The sequence below is a fragment of the Oncorhynchus masou genome, chromosome 28 (genome assembly GCF_036934945.1).
Source record: "Oncorhynchus masou masou isolate Uvic2021 chromosome 28, UVic_Omas_1.1, whole genome shotgun sequence".
NCBI classification, from domain to species: Eukaryota; Metazoa; Chordata; class Actinopteri; order Salmoniformes; family Salmonidae; genus Oncorhynchus; species Oncorhynchus masou.
In genome coordinates, this window is record NC_088239.1 from 32552657 (window position 1) to 32575745 (window position 23089).

The 23089-nt window shown below is 42.2% G+C and overlaps 1 pseudogene; it reads left to right on the forward strand.

The window, feature by feature from the left end:
* LOC135516976 (ribonuclease 3-like) overlaps positions 1–23089 on the forward strand; it is a 148595-nt pseudogene that overhangs the window by 32733 nt on the left and 92773 nt on the right.

Sequence of the window (23089 nt, forward strand, 5' to 3'; positions counted from 1 at the left end):
ACAAGATAATCTATCCACCTGACAGGTGTGGCATATCAAGAAGCTGATTAAACAGCATGATCATTACCTTGTGCTGGGGACGATAAAAAGCCACTCTAAAATTTGCAGTTTTGTCACAGAACACAATGCCACATATGTCTGAAGTTTTGATGGAGTGCGTAATTGGCATGCTGACTGCAGAAATGTCCACCAGAGCTTTTGCCAAAGAATGTAATGTTAATTTCTCTACCATAAGCCTACGCCAACGTCGTTTTTAGAATTTGATCGTCAAACCGGCCTCACAACCGCAGACCAAGTGTAGGGCGTAGTGTGGGCGAGCTGTTTGTTGATGTCAACGTTTGTGAAAAGATGGCCCCATGGTGGTGGTATGGTTATGGTATGGGCAGGCATAAACTGTGGTCAACGAACACGATTGCATTTTATCAATGGCAATTTGAATGCACAGAGATACCGCGATGAGTTCCCGAGGCCCGTTGTCGTGCCATTCATCTGCCGCCATCACCTCATCTTTCAGCATGATAATTGGCTGGTCCCATATCGAAAGGATCTGCACTCAATTCCTGGAAGCTGAAAATGTCCCAGTTCTTCCATGGCCTGAATGCTAACCAGACATGTCACCCATTGAGCATGTTTGAGATGCTATTGATCGACATGTTCCAGTTCTGGCCAATATTCAGCAACTTCGCACTGCCATTGATGAGGAGTGGGACAACATTCCACACGTCACAATCAACAGCCTGATCAGCTCTATATGAAGCAGATGTGTCGCGCTGCTTGAGGCAAATGGTGGTCACACCAGACTGGTTTTCTGATCCACGCCCCTACCTTTTTTTAAGGTATCTGTGACCAACAGGTACATACGTATCTGTATTCCCAGTCATGTGAAATCCATAAATTAGGGCCTAATTAATTTATTTCAATTAACTAATTTCTTTATTTGAACTGTAATTCAGTAAAATCTTTGAAATTGTTGCAGGTTGTGTTTATTTGTGTATGCTACTACTGTTTTTTAGCCTACTGTAATAAAAAATAATGTGAGTAGCCTAGACAATGTTTCAGAATTCACAGGCAGTCCTTCTTATTAGGTTGGGGGGAAAGTCAATGTACAACATTGTTAAATTCAAACATTATGCTGACAGGCCCACAACAATTTGCCATTATTTTCCTTTCAGAAACTGTCACAGTGCTTTGCCAAATACAGCATAAGTTACTGCAAAAGATAATGTTCTGCCAACACAGTAAATAGACCGGTAGCTTATGTAAAATGTTTGACAGTATGGGTAGGCTAAAGTATTTCTGTGCGATAGGAGCATGACATCAGAGCCTATTCCAAGGCAGGACATAGAAACACAATCGATTGATAAACAACATTTTGAACAAGTGTGGGCTGTAATATTTAACTTTTAAATCAACTCTGGACTGTGAAGTCAGTTCCACTGCTTTTTTAAATTGTTCCCCTTTAATCACAGACTGATTTAGACCTGGGACACCAGATGGGTGCAAATAAGTATCAGGCAGAACAGAAAACGAGCAGGCTTAGGACCTCGTAGGGTAAGAGTTGAATACCCCTGGTCTATGATATACAATTGATCACGTGTTTTGCACTCGCTATTGGCAGCATGCACGATGAGACAGCCTATAGGGAGGGAGGTCAGAGACCTGGCAGTGTGGTGCCAGGACAACAACCTCTCCCTCAGTGTGAGCAAGACAAAGGAGGTGATCGTGTACTACAGGAAAAAGCGGGCCGAACAGGCCCCCATTAACATTGATGGGGCTGTAGTGGTGCGGGTCGAGAGTTTCAAGTTCCTTGTTGTCTACATCGCCAACGAACTATCATTGTCCAAACACACCAAGACAGTCGTGAAGAGGGCACAACAACACCTTTTCCCCAACAGGAGAATGAAAAGATTTGGCATGGGTGCCCATATCCTCAAAAGTTTCTACAACTACACCATCGAGAGCATCCTGACCGGTTTGCATCCCCACCTGGTATGGCAACTGCTCGGCATCTGACCGTAAAGCGCAACAGAGGGTAGTGCGTATGAGCCAGTACGTCATTGGGGCCAAGCTTCCTACCATCCAGGACCTATATAATAGGCGGTGTCAGAGGAAAGCCCCAAAAATGGTCAGTGGCGCTCAAGTGGTACTGGAGCGCCAAGTCTAGTACCAAAAGGCTCCTTAACAGCTTAAGCCATAAGACTGCTGAACAATTCAAAAAATGGCCACCGGACTATTTATAATGACACCCCTCATTTGTTTTATACACTGCTGCTACTCGCTGTTTATTATCTATGCATAGTCACTTCACCCCTACCTACATGTACAAATTACCTCAACTGACCTGTACCCTCGCACATTGACTCGGTACCGGTACCCCCTGTATATAGCCTCATTATTGTTATTTTATTGTGTTAGTTTTATAATTTTTTACTTTAGTTTATTTGGTAAATATTTTCTTAACTCTTGAACTTGAACTGCACTGTTGGTTAAGGACTTGTAAGTACGCATTTCACGGTTAGGTCTACACTTGTATTCTGCGCATGTGACAAAGTTTGATTTTAATAATATACGTTTCCTGTCACCATAAAAGGTGAATAGATGGCATTTTCCTGACGGAGTTATAATGCCCGTTCAAGCTCGCACAGTTTTACGACAGGTCTGATTTTATAATGGGAAACATGCATACAGTGCCTTGCAAAATTATTCATCGCCCTTTGCATTACAACCTGTAACTTAAATTGATTTTTATTTGGATTTCATGTAATGGTGTCCTGTGTGGCTCAGTCGGTAGAGCATGGCGCTTGACAAAGTTTGACGATTTTAAGCGTCGTGGGAATAGATGGCATTTTCCCGGAGTTATAATGGGCCACCCATATGTAAAAGTAGTGGCCCCAGCCGACTTGTAAGTCGCTTTGGACAAAAGCTGTCTGCTAAATGGGATATATTATGGACATACACAAAATAGTCCAAATTGATGAAGTGAAATGAAAAAAAAATTAATGTTTCCAAAATTCACCCACAAAATGTACAGAAAAGTGGTGCGTGCAAATGTATTCATCCCCTTTGCTATGAAGCCCATAAATAAGATCTGGTGCAACCAATTACCTTCAGAAGTCATTTAATTAGTTAAATAAAGTGCACCTGTGTGCAATGTCAGTGTCACATGATCTGTCACATGATCTCAGAATATATACCCCTGTTCTGAAAGTTCCCAGAGTCTGCAACACCACTAAGCAAGCGGCACCACCAGGCAAGCGGCACCATGAAGACCAAGGAGCTCTCCAAACAGGACAGGGACAAAGTTGTGGAGAAGTGTGGATCAGGGTTGGGTTATAAAAAATATCAGAAACTTTGAAAATCCCACGGATCACCATTAAATCCATTATTAAAAAATGGAAAGAATACGGCACCACAACAAACCTGCCAAGAGAGGGCCGCCCACCAAAACTCACAGACCGGACAAGGACAGCATTAATCAGAGAGGCAACAAAGAGATCAAAGATAACCTTGAAGGAGATGCAAAGCTCCACAGCGGAGATTGGAGTATCTGTCCATAGGACCACATTGAGCCGTACACTACACAGAGCTGGACTTTATGGAAGAGGGGCCAGAAAAAAGTACAAAAAATAGGCAAACATGTTTGGTGTTCGCCAAAAGGCATGTGGGAGACTCCCCAAACATATGGAAGAAGGTACTCTGGTAAGATAAGACTAAAATGTACCTTTTTGGCAATCAAGGAAAACACTATGTCTGGCGCAAACCCAACACCTCCAGTCACCCCGAGGACACCATGCTGTGGGGATGTTTTTCATCGGCAGGGACTGGAAAACTGGTCAGAATTGAAGGAATGATGGATGGCGCTAAATACAGGAAAATTCTTGAGGGAAACCTGTTTCAGTCTTCCAGAGATTTGAGACTAGGGTGGAGGTTCACCTTCCAGCAGGACAATGACCCTAAGCATACTGCTAAAGCAACACTCAAGTGGTTTAAGGGGAAATATTTAAATGTCTCGGAAGGGCCTAGTCAAAGCCCATACCTCAATCCAATTGAGAATCTGTGGTATGATTTAAAGATGGCTGTACACCAGCAGAACCCATCCTACTTGAAATGGCTGGAGGAGTTTTACCTTGAAGAATGAGCAAAAATCCCAGTGGCTACATGTACCAAGCTTATAGAAACATACCAAGAGACTTGCAGCAGTAATATCTGCAAAATGTGGTTCTACAAAGTATTGACATTGGGAGGGTGAATAGATATGCACACTCAAGTTTTCTGTTTTTTTGCCTTATTTCTTTCGCCCCAAAACAAATTTGCATCTTCAAAGTGGTAGGCATGTTGTGTAAATCAAATGATACAAACACCCCCCAAAAATGATTTTTAATTCCAGGTTGTAAGGCAAGAAAATAGGAAAAGGTCTAAGGGGGTGAATACTTTTGCAAGCCACTGTATGTATGGTGTGCACACAGTATATACATATATATATTTTTTACGGGTATTCTTTCTTCAGCATTCTCACATAGGAGTTCCTCTTTTCCGGGTTGGATAGGACAGTGTGTAGAGCTATGGCGATTGTGTCATCTGTGGATGTGTTTGTGTGGTATGCAAATTGGAGTGGGTACAGGGTGTTAGATAAGGTGGAGCTGATGTAGTCCTTGGCAAGCCTCTCGATGCACATCATAATGAAATAATGAGTGTTACGATATTCATGTAGGCTAGTTATCTTTGTTCACATGGGCACAGGGACAATAGTGGACATTTTTAAGCATGTGGTTATCATAGACTGGGACAGAGAGAGGTTGAATATGTCTGGGAACACTCCAGCCTGCTAATCTGCATGCTCTGAGGTCACGGCCATGGATAGCGCCTGGGTCAGCTGCTTTGTGAATATTCACTCGCTTGAAGGTCTTACTCATGTTGGCCACAGATATCGAGAGCTTAAATTCCTCTAAAGCAGCGGAGGGCCCACGTAGGGTGATCAGTGTTGATTACCTCGAAGCGAGCATAGAAAGTGTTCAGCTCGTCTGGGAAAGAGGATTTGGTGCTCGCCCCGTAACTGGTTTTCCTTTTGTAGTCAGTGATTGTTTCTAGTCCTTGCCACCTGCGTCTCGCATTCATGTCTTTTTTGTGTCTTTGATTGATTTCTAGAGGTTGGAGCTGGTCTTTTTGTGTTCATCCATATCCTTAGAAATCCGACTGGAGTTAAATACATTGGTCCACGCTCTGTTTTGTGTGGATGTTGCCATTTACCCACGGTTTCTGGTTGGGATATGTGCAAATAGTCATTGATGGAACAACATCCTCTATGCAGTTCCTGGTTTTGATTGGTTAGACAAGCATTGAACAGATCTTACCACAAACAATTCCTGATTACATTTTTTGCCTGTAGGCTGTTAGGAGCAGGACGGAGGTGTCATTGTACTCTAATTCATGTTTTCTTTTAAATCCACAACTGGAATCCCTCCACAGTCTCATAGAAGATCTAGATACTTTTTCTAAACTCTCTGGATTAAAAAAAAATATGATAAATGTAATATATTACATATTGGATCACTAAAATAAAATACTTTTACATTACCATGTATTTTACCAATAAAATGGTCTGACGGGGATGTGGTCATACCCGGTGTACATATCCCAAAAGAAATTCTAACTCCAAAACATGTTTGTAGAGAGTTTGCAAAAAATTAATCTTGCTACAATGGAAAGGAAAATACCTGTCTATTTGTGGAAAAATCACCCCGATTACCTCTTTAGTCATATCACAGTTTACATATTTGCTTATACACTGCAAAAAAAGGGAACACTAAAATAACACATCCTAGATCTGAATGAATTAAATATTCTTATTAAATACTTTTTTCTTTACATAGTTGAAAGGGCTGACAACAAAATCACACAAAAAGTATCAATGGCAATCAAATTTATCAACCCATGGAGGTCTGGATTTGGAGTCAGTAGTGGCTCAGTAGTGTGTGTGGCCTCCACGTGCCTGTATGACCTCCCTACAACACCAGGGCATGCTCCTGATTAGGTGGCGGATGGTCTCCTGAGGGATCTCCTCCCAGACCTGGACTAAAGCATTCGCCAACTCCTGGACAGTCTGTGGTGCAACGTGGCGTTGGTGGATGGAGCGAGACATGATGTCCCAGATGTGCTCAATTGGATTCAGGTCTGGGGAACAGGCGGTCCAGTCCATAACATCAATGCCTTCCTCTTGCAGGAACTGTTGACACACTCCAGCCACATAAGGTCTAGCGTTGTCTTGCATTAGGAGGAACCCAGGGCCAACCGCACCAGTATATGGTCTCACAAGGGGTCTGAGGATCTCATCTCGGTACCTAATGGCAGTCAGGCTACCTCTGGCGAGCATGTGGAGGGCTGTGTGGCCCCCCAAAGAAATGCCACCCCATACCATGACTGACCCACCGCCAAACCGGTCATGCTGGAGGATGTTGCAGGCAGCAGAACGTTCTGAAGAAGATCGTCAAAGTTAAGGGAATATTTATAATGTGATTTCTGATTTCTGTTGACTCCATCATGGCGGATAATTTTATTTATTTCCTTGATTTTTCTGGTATATTTTTTTTAAATCTGACATGGCGGTTGCATTAAGGAGAGGTATATCTATATTTCCATGTCCAACAATTGTATTTATCAACATTTATAATGAGTATTTCTGTAAAATGATGTGGCTCTCTGCAATATCACCGAATGTTTTTGGAACTAGTGAACGTAACGCGCCAATGTATACTGAGATCTTTTTTATATAAATATGAACTTTATCAAACAAAACATACATGTATTGTGTAACATGACGTCCTAATAGTGTCATCTGATGAAGATAATCAAAGGTTAGTGATTCATTTTATCTCTCTTTGTGCTTTTTGTGACTGAATTTTTCTGTGAGTTGGTAGTGACCTAACATAATCGTTTGTGGTGCTTTCACTGTAAAACTTATTTGAAATTGGACACTGTGGTCGGATTAACAACAAGATTACCTTTAAAACGGTATAAAATACATGTATGTTTGAGGAATTTTAATTATGAGATTTCTGTTGTTTTAAATTTGGTGCCCTGCACTTTCACTGGCTGTTGTCATATTGATCCCCTTAACGGGATTGCAGCCCTAACAAGTTTTAAACTGATATTGTTTCAAGTGACTGGTGATCCATTTATTAAAGTGGCCAGTGATTAGGTCTCTATGTAGGCAGCAGCCTCTCTGAGTTAATGATTGCTGTTTAGCAGTATGATGGCATTGAGATAGAAGATGTTTTTCAGTCTCTCGGTCCCAGCTTTTATGCACCTGTATTGACCTCGCCTTCTGGATGGTAGCAGTGTGAACAGGCAGTGGCTCGGGTGGTAGTTGTCCTAGATGATCTTTTTTGCCTTCCTGTGACATTGAGTGCTGTAGGTGTGATGGAGGGCAGGTAGTTTGCCCCCGGTGATGCATTGTGCAACAACCTCTGGAGAGCTTTGCAGGTAAAGGTGGTGCAGGTGCCTCACAAGTCCTCAACTGGCAGCTTCATTAAATAGTACCCACAAATACCAGTTTTAATGTCAACAGCGAAGAGGCGACTCGGGGCGGCTGGCCTTCTCTGCAATGTTGCAAAGAAAAAGCCATCTCTCAGACTGGCCAATCAAAATTAAAGGTTAAGATGGGCAGAAGAACACAGACACAACTCTGCCTAGAAGGCCAGCATCCCGGAGTCGCCTCTTCGCTGTTGACGTTGAGACTGGTGTTTTGCGGGTACTATTTAATGAAGCTGCCAGCTGAGGACTTGTGAAGCGTCTGTTTCCAAAACTAGACACTCTAATTAACTTGTCCTCTTGCTCAGTTGTGCACCGGGGCCTCCCACTCCTATTTCTATTCTGGTTAGAGCCAGTTTGTGCAGTTCTGTGAAGGGAGCGCTGTAATGAAAATGGCTCTCATGAGGACACAGTTCAAGTAACAGGAAAGGGTGTCAATCACCCAGAGTTACCTGAGTTACCATAAGCTGGTGGAAATCCTTTGGTTTGTGAGAGCCATGGTTCCAACCGCTGTACCTTTTGTGAGACGCTGAGTAGGTGAACTGCGGATCTCCACATGTGTGGCTCCCACCGTGAATCATGGAGGAGGTGTGATGGTGCGGGAGTGCTTTGCTACTTTGATACTGTCTGTGATTTAGTTTGAATTGATGGCAGACTTTACCAGCATGGCTAACACAGCTTTCTGCAGCGATATGCCATCCCATCTGGTTTGCGCTTAGTGGGACTATCATTTGTTTTTCAACAGGACATTGACCAAACACACCACCAGGCTGTGTAATGGCTATTTGACCAAGGAGCGTGATGGAGTGCTGCATCAGATGACCTGGCCTACACAATCACCCGACCTCAACCCAATTGAGATGGTTCTGGATGATCATCATATGTGGGAACTCCTTCAAGACTGTTGGAAAAGCTTTCCAGATGAAGCTAGTTGAGAGAATGCCAAGGGTGCAAAGCTGTCATGAAGGCAAAGGGTGGCTACTTTGAAGAATCTAAAAAATAAAATATATTTTAATTTGTTTAACACTTTTTGGGTTTAGTACATGATTCCATATGTGTTATAGTTTCGATGTCTTCACTATTATTCTGTAATGTGGAAAATAGTAAAAATAAAGAAATGCCCTTGAATGAGTTGGTGTGTATAACTTTTGACTGCTACTGTATATATTTTACCTTGGAATGTTTACAAAAATGATTTATGTGTTGCTTTTGAAACACTTCATGTGCACTTTAAAAAAAAAAATCTTTATAGAATACCAAACTGAGAAGGAAGACTAGTGTACTGTCTTTAACACTTGATTTATTCATCCCAAATGGCACCCTATTCCCGTTACAGTGCACTTCTTTTGACAAGGGCCAGTAGGGTGCCATTTGCGACACAGTCAATGTGTCTGTTTTCAGAACGGGGCTGAGTTACAATTCCAAGTAACAGTTGTTTTAAGTCAAGCTGTCAGAGAAAAGGACAGAGTTGTGCTTGGATGCTAGACTTCTACTTGTGCAATGTCAAATACTTTTGAAAAATTCTTGCTGTTCTGTTCCTTTTAGTTACTATGAAAATAGATCTTTGTTGAATTTGTTTCTGTTCAAGGATACAACCCCGGCTCTGTTTGCACCAATTATAAATATTGAAACCCTCTCTCTTAACATTTTACTTCTCTTTATTTCTCATTGGAGCTTGAAATTGATTTGAAGTTGGCTGAACGAAGACAAGCATTTGAACACCTAGCAGCCCAGTGAGAGGAGAGATGAATTGGAAAGTGTTTTTGCTGAGAGAAGCTACATTCTGATAATGTTAGATTGATAAATGCTCGACACGTCTTACTACAGCGGTTTTCTCTTTTCCCTGTTTGTGCTCAGTTGACAATGTTCGATTCAGACAGACACACTGCTTTCCAAGCTCTCTAGTTTGTCCTGTCTCAAACCAAAGCAGAGTTGTGGAGAATATGTGTAGTGTCTGCTGTGCTACTGGCTTTTTTGTTATAAATAGCTTAATTTATTTATACTTTCTTCCATTTTATTCATATTTTTTTATGCTCACGTCCCTATTACATACTGTTGCTCAATGTTTCAATGATCAACCTTTCAGATGGTTGGTGTTCTAGTCTTGTCATATCTTGGAGGTCAAAGAAAGTCTAGTATGCTTTGTGTACTGATTTAGGATCCGCAATACCCTTTTAGTTCATAAATAAAGGGTTATATTGCCAGGGAAGACCTGATCCTAGATCAGCTGTAATACTCTCAGATGCTAGATGCCTACATCAGACAGTAGTGATGGGGGGGAATCAATACAGTTACATATTGCAATATTATTTAAATTTATATTTTGCTTCTGTAGGTTGCGTTGGCTAGCACTATAGTCGGCTGTACCTGCGCCAAAACGCAGGAATGTTTCATCCTATAGCTTGTTCTCCATCTTCTTTTTAAATAGTGAGCCAACATGTTATCAGCACTTCTATTTCCCTGACTGATCAAAACTGTTTTTCTAAATCTCACTCTTGTCTCTCGGTAGCAGACATATAGAGAGCAATATGTTTGGAACATTAAATTGCAGTAAAATCACAATATCAAATCGCAATACATTTAGAATCGTGAGAATCGCAATACATATCGTATCGGCACCTAAGTATCATGATAATATTGTATCGTGAGGTCCCTGGCAATTTCAAGCCCAATCAGACAGTCAACCCATCAGTCATAATCACCACCAGATTTTCCTACTCTTCTCCCTCTCCAGCTGGCCATGACTCACCTCAGCCACCACCTGAACTTCGGCATGAAACCAGACCAAGCCTGAAACTCCCTGTCCAACTGTGGCATCCGCCAGCCCAAGTATGAAGACAGGGAGGTCCTCCACATGTATATGATGAGGAAGAAGGGTGGGTACCTACAGTAAAACACATACGTGCAGACACACACAGACACAGACGCATGCACACACACACACACACCACACACACACTTCATCAATATTGATTAATGGATGTAACTTCTATCTATGCTGAATAACCAACCTCTCTCTGGTTGGTCAGGAATCAACACCTTGATCAACATTAAGTCTCGTCACAGACAAGACGACCCCTTCCCTCCAGGTAGACTCTACTTCCATAAGGAGGTTTACGCAATGTCACCAACCACTGATGCAATGGACAATCTTAATCCCTTATCTAATACAAATGCAAAGTCCCTAAATCAAGCAGTTGCTGTCCTGCAATGCCTCAGTGTGGGTAGGCCCTGCACTTATTTCCATGAGTGAGTTCTAAGAAATATCACAAACCACTGATGCAAGGGCCATTCTAATTCCAATACACCTTTGCATTGTGTGCTAATACATGTGTGCTATTAGATTTGTGAAGGTTTGAGACAGAATAAATACACTTCAGCAGAATGAATCAACTTGATTCAAACCGGTATAGGTCATATTTCAGGTCACTATTGGATTTTCACCTGTGATATTTGTCAGATTGTGTTGATTTGGTTTGTCTCAGAGACCTGTGGTTCCTGTGTAAATGTCTGATCTACTATAGACTTAGATGCCCATTAAATTATCTCTCCCTCCCTCATCTCTGTCTCTTTCTCCTCCCCACCTCCCTCCCTCCCTCTCTCTTTCTCTCTCACCATATCTTCCTCTCTCGGTCTCTTTCCTCTCTCCCTGTCTCTCTCTCTTTCTCTCCTCATCTCTTTTTTTCTCTCTTCCAGGATCAATCACAACGAGCGGCTGGAGTTTCTTGGCGATGCCATTGTGGGGTTTCTCGCCAGGTGAGATTTATGTCCGTATATGTCCCTCGCTTTCATTTTTTTGACAGACACGTTTGCTAATCGAACATGGCGACGACTCTCTCCCCCTCTTCTCCCCCTTCCTCTTACTCTACTCTGTGATTTCACCCTTAATTGGGGATTGGGTTGTAATTTCACTACAGTCCTTTTCATAGGGCCTTACTGAAAGTATCCATGACAACCAGCAATTAGCTGTGTAAATGCTGCGTGTGTTATTGACTGAGTCACTCCCAGGTGAGAGGGTACCGTTGTGGCCCAGGCACCACTCAGCGTGCACTGCCATACTACTAATTACATAGAGCTATTATTACTACACTACCTCCCTACCTAGCTACCTCCTCTGCATCCCAAATAGTACCCTATTCCTTATGTAGCCATATGGGCCCTGGTCAAAAGTAATGTACTACATAGGGAATAGGGTACCATTTGGGACACAGCCTTTCTTTGGATAGAAAGGTAGCTGGAGAGGGGAAATGTCTAGGCTAGCCCAGCTTAGCTCATTAGGTAGTTTCTGCACGTCAAATCATAGAAGCCTCACCGGGAAAAAGGTGAGCTGAGGGCTGCCCTGTTCATTTTAAAATGAAAACCTTCCTAGGGATAAGTTGTTGTTTTTCACTTCTCCCCGTTTTCCATTTCCGGCTGTTTGTTGTTAGAGATGAGAGCAAGTAATTTATTTCACCCCTGCCAATATATAGCCTTGGATAGACCGAGCCCCGACTGCAAGAGTTTGACTGTAATAGGAGTTGACCGTTAGGAGTGGATGGCTAGGAGTCAGTTTTAGCTGTTTTACCCAGCAGATGGACTGTGTCCCAAATGGCACCCTATTCCATTTACACTGCACTACTTTTGACCATAGCCCTCAGTGAACTATAAAGCAGATACGGTGCCATTTGGGATTCAGCCATGGATGGAGTGAGTGAGGAAGGAAAGGGGTGGTTAACTGCTGTTTCTGTGGACTTGGGCAGTTCATCTCATCTTGTGTTGCTCCTCTTCTGATGTAGGCATTCATAAGGACCCGTTCAGCCCACGCAACTCGCTTTGGCCCTCCTCAGAGCTGTGAATAATGTATCACCCTCTTGTCTAGTTAACTGATGGAGCAAATCCAGTTAACCACCCTTGCTTCCCCTGGCAAGCACTGGACCTGCTCTGGACCACTCTACCTACCTCTTTCTCGCTCTCTCTCCCTATCTCTCTCTCTTTTCCCCTCTTCCTCACTCGCTCCCTCCATTCCAGCACTGCAGTCTCCTGGACTGAACAATTCTGAAACCGGAGTACCAGGTGCTGGGGATATAGAATATTTAGGTGTAAAATAGCAAGTGTCCTGAATTGGGATAAGGTGTTTTATTCGTCTTGATCTTTCATGGCCATTTGATGACACATTGATTCATCACAGGCATACATACCTACTGCCAAGGAATAATAACTTGTGGTAGGGAGAGATAAATTAACCTAAGGAACAGAACATCACTCCATCACTCACACACATCAGAAACCACCAATGGATAGCCTACAACCATTCATTGAGCCTGTTTTTAAAAATACCAGTACTGGTGGCAGTAATAGCTTTCCTTAAATGTATCATGCAACAAGATAGAACTCCCAAAGGGGGAGGAGTTGCAATCTACTGCAGAGATAGCTTGCAAAGTTCTGTCATACCTTCCAGGTCTATGCCCAAAAGGTTTGAGCTTCTAATTTAAAAAATGAATCTCTCCAGAAATAAGTCTCTCACTGTTGCCGCCTGTTATAGACCCCCCTCAGCTCCCAGCTGTGCTCTGGGCACCATATGTGAATTGATTTCCCCCATCTATCTTCAGAAACTGGGATATGCTTAACACCTCAGCAGTCCTACAATCTAAGCTAGATGCCCTCAATCTCACACAAATGATCAAGGAAACCACCAGGTACAACCCTAAATAAATAAACATGGGCACCCTCAAAGATAATATCCTGACGAACTTGCCCTCCAAATACACCTCTGCTATTTTCAATCAGGATCTCAGCGATCACTGCCTCGTTGCCTGCATCCGCTATGGGTCCGCAGTCAAACGACCAGCCCTCATCACTGTCAAACGCTCCCTAAAACACTTCTGCGACCTGGCCCAGGTATCCTGGATGGATATTGACCTCACCCCGTCAGTCGAGGATGCCTGGTCGTTCTTTAAAAGTAATTTCCTCAACATATTAAATAAGCATGCCCCTTTCAAAAAATGCAGAACTAAGAACATACTATATAGCCCTTGGTTCACTCCAGACCTGACTGCCCTTGACCAGCACAAAAACATCCTGTGGCGGACTGCAATAGCATCGAATATTCCCCGCGATATGCAACTGTTCAGGGAAGTCAGGAACCAATACACAAAGTCAGTCAGGAAAGCAAAGGCTAGCTTTTTCAAACAGAAATGTGCATCATGTAGCTCTAACTCCAAAAAGTTTTGGGACACTGTAAAGTCATTGGAGAACAAGAGCACCTCCTACCAGCTGCCCACTGCACTGAGGCTCGGCGACACAGTCACCACCGATAAATCCATGACAATCGAAAATTTCAATAAGCATTTCTCTATGGCTGGCCATGCTTTCCTCCTGGCTACACCAACTCTGGCCAACAGCTCCACAACCCTCGCAGCCTCCCCAGCATCTCCTTCACCCAAATCCAGGTCGCAGATGTTCTGAAAGAGCTGCAAAACCTTTACCTGTACAAATCAGCTAGGCTAGACAATCTGGACCGTCTCTTTCAAAAATTATCCGCGCCATTGTTGCAACCCCGATTACCAGTCTGTCAACCTCTCTTTCATTTCGGGGGTGACACTCTAGACCCAAACTGTTGCAGACCTATATCCATCCTGTCCTACCTTTCTAAAGAATTTGAAAGCCTAGTTAATAAACAGATCACTGACCATTTCGAATCCCACCGTACCTTCTCCACTGTGCAATCCGGTTTCCGAGCTGGTCATGGGTGCACCTCAGCCATGCTCAAAATACTAAACGATATCATAACCGCCATTGATAAAAGACAGTACTGTGCAGCCGTCTTCATCGACCTGGCCAAGGCTTTCGACTCTGTCAATCACTGTATTCTTATCGGCAGACTCAATAGCCTTGGTTTCTCAAATGACTGCCTCGCCTAGTTCACCAACTCCTTGCAGATAGAGTTCAGTGTGTAAAATCGGAGGGCCTGTTGCCCGGACCTCTGGCAGTCTCTATGGGGGTACCACAGGGTTCAATTCTCGGGCCGACTCTTTTCTCTGTATATATCAACGATGTTGCTCTTGTTGCGGGTGATCCACCTCTACGCAGACGACACCATTCTGTATACATCTGGCCCTTCTTTGGAAACTGTGTTAACGAACCTCCAAACGAGCTTCAATACCATACAACATGCCTTCCGTGGGCTCCAACTGCTCTTAAACGCCATCAAAACCAAATGCATGTTTTTCAACCGTTCGCTGCCTGCACCTGCCCGCCCGACTAGCATCAATACTCTGGACGGTTCTGACTTAGAATACGTGGACAACTACAAATACCTAGGTGTCTGGCTAGACTGTAAACTCTCCTTCCAGACTCATATCAAACATTTCCAATCCAGAATCAAATCTGGAATCTGCTTTCTATTTTGCAACAAAGCAGCCTTCACTCACGCCGCCAAACTTACCCTAGTAAAACGGACTATCCTACCGATCCTCGACTTCGGCGATGTCATCTACAAAATAGCTTCCAATACTCTACTCAGCAAATGGGATGCAGTCTATCACAGTGCCATCCGTTTTGTTACCAAAGTGCCTTATACCACCCACCACTGCGACCTGTATGCTCTAGTCGGCTGGCCCTCGCTACATATTTGTCACCAGACCCACTGGCTCCAGGTCATCTACAAGTCTATGCTAGGTAAAGCTCTGCCTTATCAAAGCTCACTGGTCACAATAACAACACCCATCCTTAGCACACGCTCCAGCAGTTATATCTCACTGGTCATCCCCAAAGCCAACACCTCCTTTGGCTGCCTTTTCTTCCAGTTCTCTGCTGCCAGTGACTGGAACGAATTGCAAAAATCGCTGAAGCTGGAGACTTACATTTCCCTCACTTAACTTTGAACATCAGCTATCTGAGCAGCTAACGATCGCTGCAGATGTACATAGTCCATCTGTAAATAGCCACCCAATCTACCTACTTATCTACCAATCTATCCCCATATTGTTTTATTTACTTTTGCTGCTCTTTTGCACACCAATATCACTACTTACACACCATCATCTGCTCATCATCATCTGCTCATCTATCACTCCAGTGTTAATCTGCTAAATTGTAATAACTTTGCGCCTATGGCCAATTTATTACCATACCTCCTCATACCATTTGCACATACTGTATATATACTTTTTTCTATTGCGTTATTGACTGTACGCTTGTTTATTCCATGTAACTCTGTGTTGTTGTTTCTGTCGTACTGCTTTGCTTTATCTTTGCCAGGTTGCAATTGTAAACTAGCCTACCTGGTTAAATAAAGGTGAAATAAAAAATAAAAAATAAAAAAACAAATACGTACTTACCATATGAGCAAGAAATCTGAGAACAGCAAAACAACAATGTGCCGTAATGTACCCATGCTCTGGCTGTTTCAACATAGAGTAGTACTACTACTGAAGCAGGACTTGCATTCATTAATAGCAGGTTGACATGTAACAGTCACACTTCATTTATTGGAGATTAATGATTAACTAGTGGAAGCAATAAAGAACAATTAAAACCACTGTTCAAAACTAATATTTGTACTAAAGGTTTTAAGGTCCATACAGAGATTGGCTATATAGATACACATCCATAGGCATACAGGTATTTTTATCCTCCTCTACACAATAAGCAAGAAAAGAGTTGGCTAGGTTACTTCAGCTGCATTGTATGGAAAGTATGTTCAAACACTAATGTTAACGTTACTACAATAAAGAACAATGACAAGTGTTTGAATTAGACTTTTTTTAAATGAACAGCAAGGCAAGCTTACAACATTTTACATTCAATTTGTAGTAAATGTTTAAGCTAGATTCTTTACATCCACTGGGTTTCACAAGTTGACAGACTGGTTTGTTCAGGATGACTTAAAACATTAAAGAACAGAAATTACAATTCATACTAATGTCAAACTCCCATATAGCCAGCTAAATGTATAACCAGATGCTTAATGTTAGCTTGTCAGCTAGCTTGTAAAATAGTTATTTTCATAATTCATGACAAAAAACATACGCATTATTGTTTCTCTACATTAACAAATACAGAATTTAAATTAATGAATTATTTTAAGAATGATGTATTCCAAATGTGATATATTGCTGTTTGATCACAATGCCCTGACGAATAGACCTTTTGAAAAAGCCACACCTGGTATTGGTCCAACGTTTTGGAGAATGTGGACAAAGACAAAGAACAGTAATGAAAATGTAGGCTAGCTGGTTGCCTGAACACAGCTGTGGTTCTGGTAGACTTCGACCCATTGTCAGCCATTTAAGATCTAATGGGCCTGTGGTTGGTTACCTGCACACAGCTGGGGATCTGTAAACCTTCGTCGACAATCTTGGCTCTAATTGGTCTTTAGTTGCCTGCACACAGCTGGAGATCTGTGACCCACCAGGGGCCATCTTGGATCTAACAGCTCTGTCTGTGTGCTTCCTGTCTTCACAGTGTCCATCTTTACTACCGGTTCCCCTGTCTGGAAGAAGGAGTCCTGGCCACCTACAGAACAGCCATTGTACAGAACCAGCACCTGGTTATGCTAGCGAAGGTAAGACTTGTACCCTTTTGGGGGGAAGTTTCACAGACACAGATTAACACTGGTCCTATTAAAGCAAGACCTATTCAAGACCAAGACCGGAGCAAATCGAGTCAGATTCAAGACCAACAGCGGGGGCGGGATGGGGACAAGGGGTTTGAGACAGAGTCAAAACCAAGACTAGAAAAATGTGAGTCCAATTCAAGATCACGTTTGTAAAATCGCCACCATAATAAGAGTTAAAAATGTCCAGTATTTTTGTGTTCATATTTCAGAAGAACATATGGATTCTTTAGACATTCAGAATGGTTAAACAATGCAAGCTGAGGGAAAATAGAGCCGCTCTACAAATGATTAGTAACCCAAACACAGTGGGAACAATGAGAAAATACCCAAATCCAGATGTGCTAAGCTAATAAACATACCCAAGATAACTCAAAGCTGTAATCGCCGCCAAAGGTGCTTCTACAAAGTATTGACTCTGGTGTGAATTGTTATGTAAATGAGATATCTCTGTATTTAATTCTCAATACCTTTGCAGAAATGTCTAAAAAAATGTTTTCACTTTGTCCTTATGGGGTATTTTGTGTAGATTACAGGCCCCTTACAGTGTGTGTGTGTGTACTGTAGCTGAGTGCCATACAGAACAATACAAGCATTCTGCTACATTCGCAATAACATCTACTAAATATGTGTATGAGACCAATAAAGTTTGATTTGATTTGAGAGACAGGTTGACATTTATTATTTTCCTTAGATAGGCCAGCTGCAATGTCAAAATTTGCTATATTGTAAAAATGTATTTAAAAAAGTTTTAGGTTTGGGCTAGACAATAGGGTTAGCAGTCAGCTTTATTTTCACCACCTCGACCATCTCTGTATTGGACAAATATCAAAGTGTCAGTTATCAAAGACAAAAATAAGGTCAGGAGAAACGGTGATTGTTTTATTTGCTCCCATAATTGTGTGTTATAGTAATTGTGTGTTATAGTATGATGGAAATTAAGCTATCCCGCTAGCCTGAACTAGCCAACCAGGTCAGAAAACTGTTATTGTTCGCAGTACTGCATGGCATAGATTGTGACTGTATGTGTTGGTACAGTATGTTTCGTGCTTTGCCAGAAACTGGAGCTTGATCGCTTCATGTTTTATGTGCACAGACCAGACCTCTACAGGGAGTCAGACCTGAGACCCGCCATGGCCACCTGCTTTGAAGCCCTCATAGGTGAGTGTGTCCATCCATATGTCTCTGTAATTCACAGGTGTGGGTGTGTGCGTGACCATGCTCGAACCAGAGTGTTGTATCCAGGTCAGTGTGTATGTGTGTGCAGTATAACTCCCGTCAGGTCCAGACACATTAAGCAGCTTTATTGATCTCTCTATAGATGGGCTTTGACCTCTGGCTGGACAGGCAGTCCCTAGAGTACCACATACACACACATATACACACACACCCCACACAGACTAAGCTGTCTGTTGGGACAGTCTCCTCTCTATCCCCCTTGGGCGGCAGGCAACAGTAGGGGAGCTGAGCAGCGCTCGGTCCTGGCGAGTGTGCAGTGTCGGCAGCTTTCCCATCTTATCACCATCTTGATTAAACCATTTCAGCCATTCCTCCACTCCCCCGATAGGCAATGGAGATTACGTCCCAAATGGCAACCTACTCCCTATATCGTGCACTACTTTTCATCAGGGCCATGTGGGTTTCCCGATTGGCTCTGGTCAAAGTAGTGCACTGTGTAGATAATAGTGTGCCTTTTGGGACACAGCTGGGTGGATTTAAAAAGAAGAGACAAAATTAAAGTGGGCAAGAAATGAGAGGCAAACATTGTTGAGAGTAGTGCTGTATTGCGTCTTGGATCGGAGTGGTCCCTCGCCTTTCTCTGGGCCCCGGGGCCCCCAACCATACTTGTTCATATTGGCTGCGAGATCAGCTTAGTAATCTATTCCATTCCATAGCTGCTCAGAAAGAGAGAGAGAGATCGAGAGAGCGAGAGAGAGAGAGACTCATCCTCTCATTTGTTCTCTCTTTCTATATTTTCACATAGAATGTCAAAGCAAGTGACAGAAAATAAACAGAAATAAACTATACAGGGGAAATAAACAATCCTCCCAAAAACGATATGTTGGTATTTCTTTCAAAATACTGCAAAACGCATCATATAGCTTTGATGATGGATTTTGCATCATTTGTCTGTATTTTGAAATGTACATATCTTGAAAACGTGATTGCTGACAATGGACTAATGAATCAAACATAGTTTTGGGGTGGAATTTTCCTTTCACAATGAACACTACACTCACATTTATTTTTTAAAGACTCTAGATGTTTCAAATGTCATTAGTGTGCATGTACAGTGTTGTAACAATGTGCAAATAGTTGAAGTACAAAAGGGAAAATAAACATAGGTTGTATTAACAATGGTGTTTGTGCTCGATTGCTCTTTTCTTGCAGTAATAGGTCATACATCTTGCTGCTGTGGTGACACACTGGAATTTCGCCTAATATATATGCAAGTTTATTAAGATTAGATATGTTTTCAAATTCTTTATGGGTCTGTGTAATTTGAGGGAAATATGTGTCTCTAATATGCTCATAGATTTGGCAGGAGGTTAGAAAGTGCAGCTCTGTTTCTACCTAATTGTGTAGGAATTGTACCCATAGCCTGTCTTCTCTTGAGAGCCAGATCTTCCTATGTTGACCTCTTTCAATGGCAAAACCATGCTTACTGAGCCTGAACATAGTCAAAGCTTTTTGAAATTTTAGACACCGTCACAGTGTTCAGGTATTCTGCCACTGTTTATTTTTTGTTTAGTGCCAAATAAAATTCCAGTTTGTGTGAAGTAATTATCTTTTTGTTTTCTCATGATTTGGTTCGGTCTAATTGTGTTCCTGTCTTGGGGCTCTGTGGGGTCTGTTTGTGTTTGTCAACAGAGTCCCAGTACCATCTGGCTAAGGGGTCTCTTCTGCAGGTGCATCTCTCTGTAAGTGAGGGCTTTGTTATGGAAGGTTTGAGAATCACTTATTCTTTTTAGAATTTAATAGCTTTTTTCTGGGGTTTGGATAATTAGCGGGAATCACCCTAATTCTGTTCTACATGCATTATTTGGTGTTTTGCGTTGTATACTGAGGATGTTTTTGCAGAATTCTGCTTTTTTGTGTTATTACCATTTTGTGAATTATTGGATGGTGAGTGGACCTCAGACCTCACAACCATAGACAATGGGTACTATAACTGATTCAAGTATTTTTTTGCTAGGTCCTAATTGAGATGTCAAATTGTATGTTCCTTTTGATGGCGTAGAAGGCCCTTCTTGCCTTGATCGTTCACAGCTTTGTGGAATTTACCTGTGGTGCTGATGTTTAGGCAGAGGTACAATAGGCATAGTTTTTTTGTGCTAGCGGTGTCTAGGAGGAATTTTTATTTGTGGTCCTTTTTTTGGAATACCATTATTTTTTGTGTTATTGAGATTAACTGTCAGGGCCCAAGTCTGACAGAATATATGCAGAAGATCTAGGTGCTGCTCTAGGCCCTCAACTGCAAACACTTCCGAGTCTAGTGGGATAAGGTTGGGTGCTTTAGACAGTTCTAGAGCCTTCACCAATTCGTTGATATAAATGTTGAAGAGGGTGGGGCTCAAGCTGCGTCCCTGTCTATTCAAACAACCACAAACTTGTTGTTTCTATAAATGGATTTTATAATGCTGTATGTATTCCTCCCAACACCGCCTTCAATCAATTTGTATATCAGACTTTAATGCCAAATTGAGTCAAGCTTTTTTGAAATCAGCAAAGCATGAGCAGACATTACTTTTGTTTTGCTTTGTTTGTTTGTTTGTCAAGAAGGGTGTGCAGGGTGAATATATAGTCTGTTGGACTGTAATTTGGTAATGGATTATGTATATGGTTTTGCTGTTTGTTATTTGTTGTAAGGCCAAAAAGATTGGAGAAGTGTTTTACCTATATTACATGACCAAAAGTATATGGACGCCAAAAGTATATGGATGCCTGCTCGTCGAAAATCTCATTCCAAAATCATGGGCATTCATATGGAGTTGGTCCCCCCCTTTTCTTCTATAACAGCTTCCACTCTTCTGGGAATGCTTGCCACTAGATGTTGGAACATTGCTGCGGGGTCTTGCTTCCATTCAGCCACAAGCATGAGGTCGGCCACTGGCTTGTCGTCAACGTTCCAATTCATCCCAAAGGTGCTCGATGGAGTTGAGGTCAGGGCTCTGTGCAGGCCAGTCAAGTTCTTCCACACTGATCTTGACAAACCATTTCTGTATGGACCTCACTTTGTGCACGGGGCATTGTCATGCTGAAACAGGTAAGGGCCTTCTCCAAATTGTTTTCACAAAGTTGGAAGCACATACTCATCTAGAATTGAATTGTATGCTGTAGAGTTCCATTCACACGAACTAAGGAGCCTAACCTGAAACACAAAAAACAGCCCCAAACCATTATTCCTCCTCCACCTAACTTTACAGTTGGTACTATGCATTCGGGCAGGTAGCACTATCCTGGCATCCACCAAATCCAGATACGTTTATCGGACTGCCAGATGGTGATGCATGATTCATCACTGCAGAGAATGCAGAGAATGCAGAGAAAGCGTTTCCACTGTTCCAGAGTCCAAAGGCGGCGAGCTTTACACCCCTCCAGCCTACACTTGGCATTGCGCATCTTAGGCTTGTGTGCTGCTGCTTGGCCATTGAAACCCATTTCAGTGAGTGTTGCAACAAAGAACAGATGATTTTTACGTCCTACTTTCTTCAGCACTCTCCGTTCCCATTCTGTGAGCTTGTGTGGCCTACCACTTAGTGGCTGAGCCTATGTTGTCCAAGATGTTTCCACTTTACAATAACAGCACTTACAGTTGACCAGGACAGCTGTAGCAGGGCATACATTTGTACGAACTGACTTGCTGAAAAGGTGACAATCTATGATGGTACCACGTTCAAAGTCACGGAGCTCTTAAGTAAGACCATTCTACTGCTAATGTTCGTCTATAGAGATTGCATGGATGTGTGCTCGATTTTATATCCTGTCAGCAATGGGTGTGGCTGAAATAGCCAAATCCACTAATTTGTAGGGGAGTCCACATACTTTTGTATATATAATGGATATATCTTCTTGTTGTTGTCTCTTTAGTGTGTTCCAATTTTACCAGAAGTGGTTTGATTCTATGGATTCTTCAGTAACTGGTTTCTGACATGCTGTTCTTAATCATTCCTTACTGTAATTCTACTGTTTTTAGTGTTTCACTATAGTGAAGGCGTAGGCTCAGGTTTTCTGGGTCTCTTTTTATTTGTTTGGATAGGTTACGTAATCTCTATCTTATGTTTTTGCCTTCATCAAAACATTTGTCATTGATGTTAATTTTCATAGGTTGTCTGGTTTAAACATTTACATTTGATAGGGAAGCTGAAATATACTGTTTAGGTTTCTACTGTCTAGTTTACACCATCCCTTTTGCAGTGAAACATTTTTTCCAGAAGTAGTCTGTTTTCTGGTAGGTTTCTCCAAAACTTTCCATCAATCTATGGCATTTCTTATAGTATGTGTTTTGTTCAGCTTTGATGCCTCATGATTGAGTATTGCTTTATTGAAGTAGGCTGTGATTTTGCTGAGGTGTCAGTGATCTGTCAGGGGTGTCAGTGGGCTGACTGAAAGGTCTGAGAGGCTCTGGGTTCAGGTTGGTGATAAAGTAATCTACTGTACAGTGCTGCTGACAAGAGATGAGATGTACAGTTGAAGTCGGAAGTTAACTTCTTATGGCTGGGGTAGTATTGAGTAGCTTGGATGAATAAGGTGCCCAGAGTAAACTGCCTGCTACTCAGGCCCAGTTGCTAATATATGCATATTATTAGTAGTAGTAGATTTGGATAGAACACTCTGAAGTTTCTAAAACTGTTTGAATGATGTCTGTGAGTTTAACAGAACTCATATGGCAGGCAAAAACCTGAGAAAAATCTAACCAGGAAGTGGGAAATCTGAGTTTTGTAATTTATCAACTCATTGCCTATC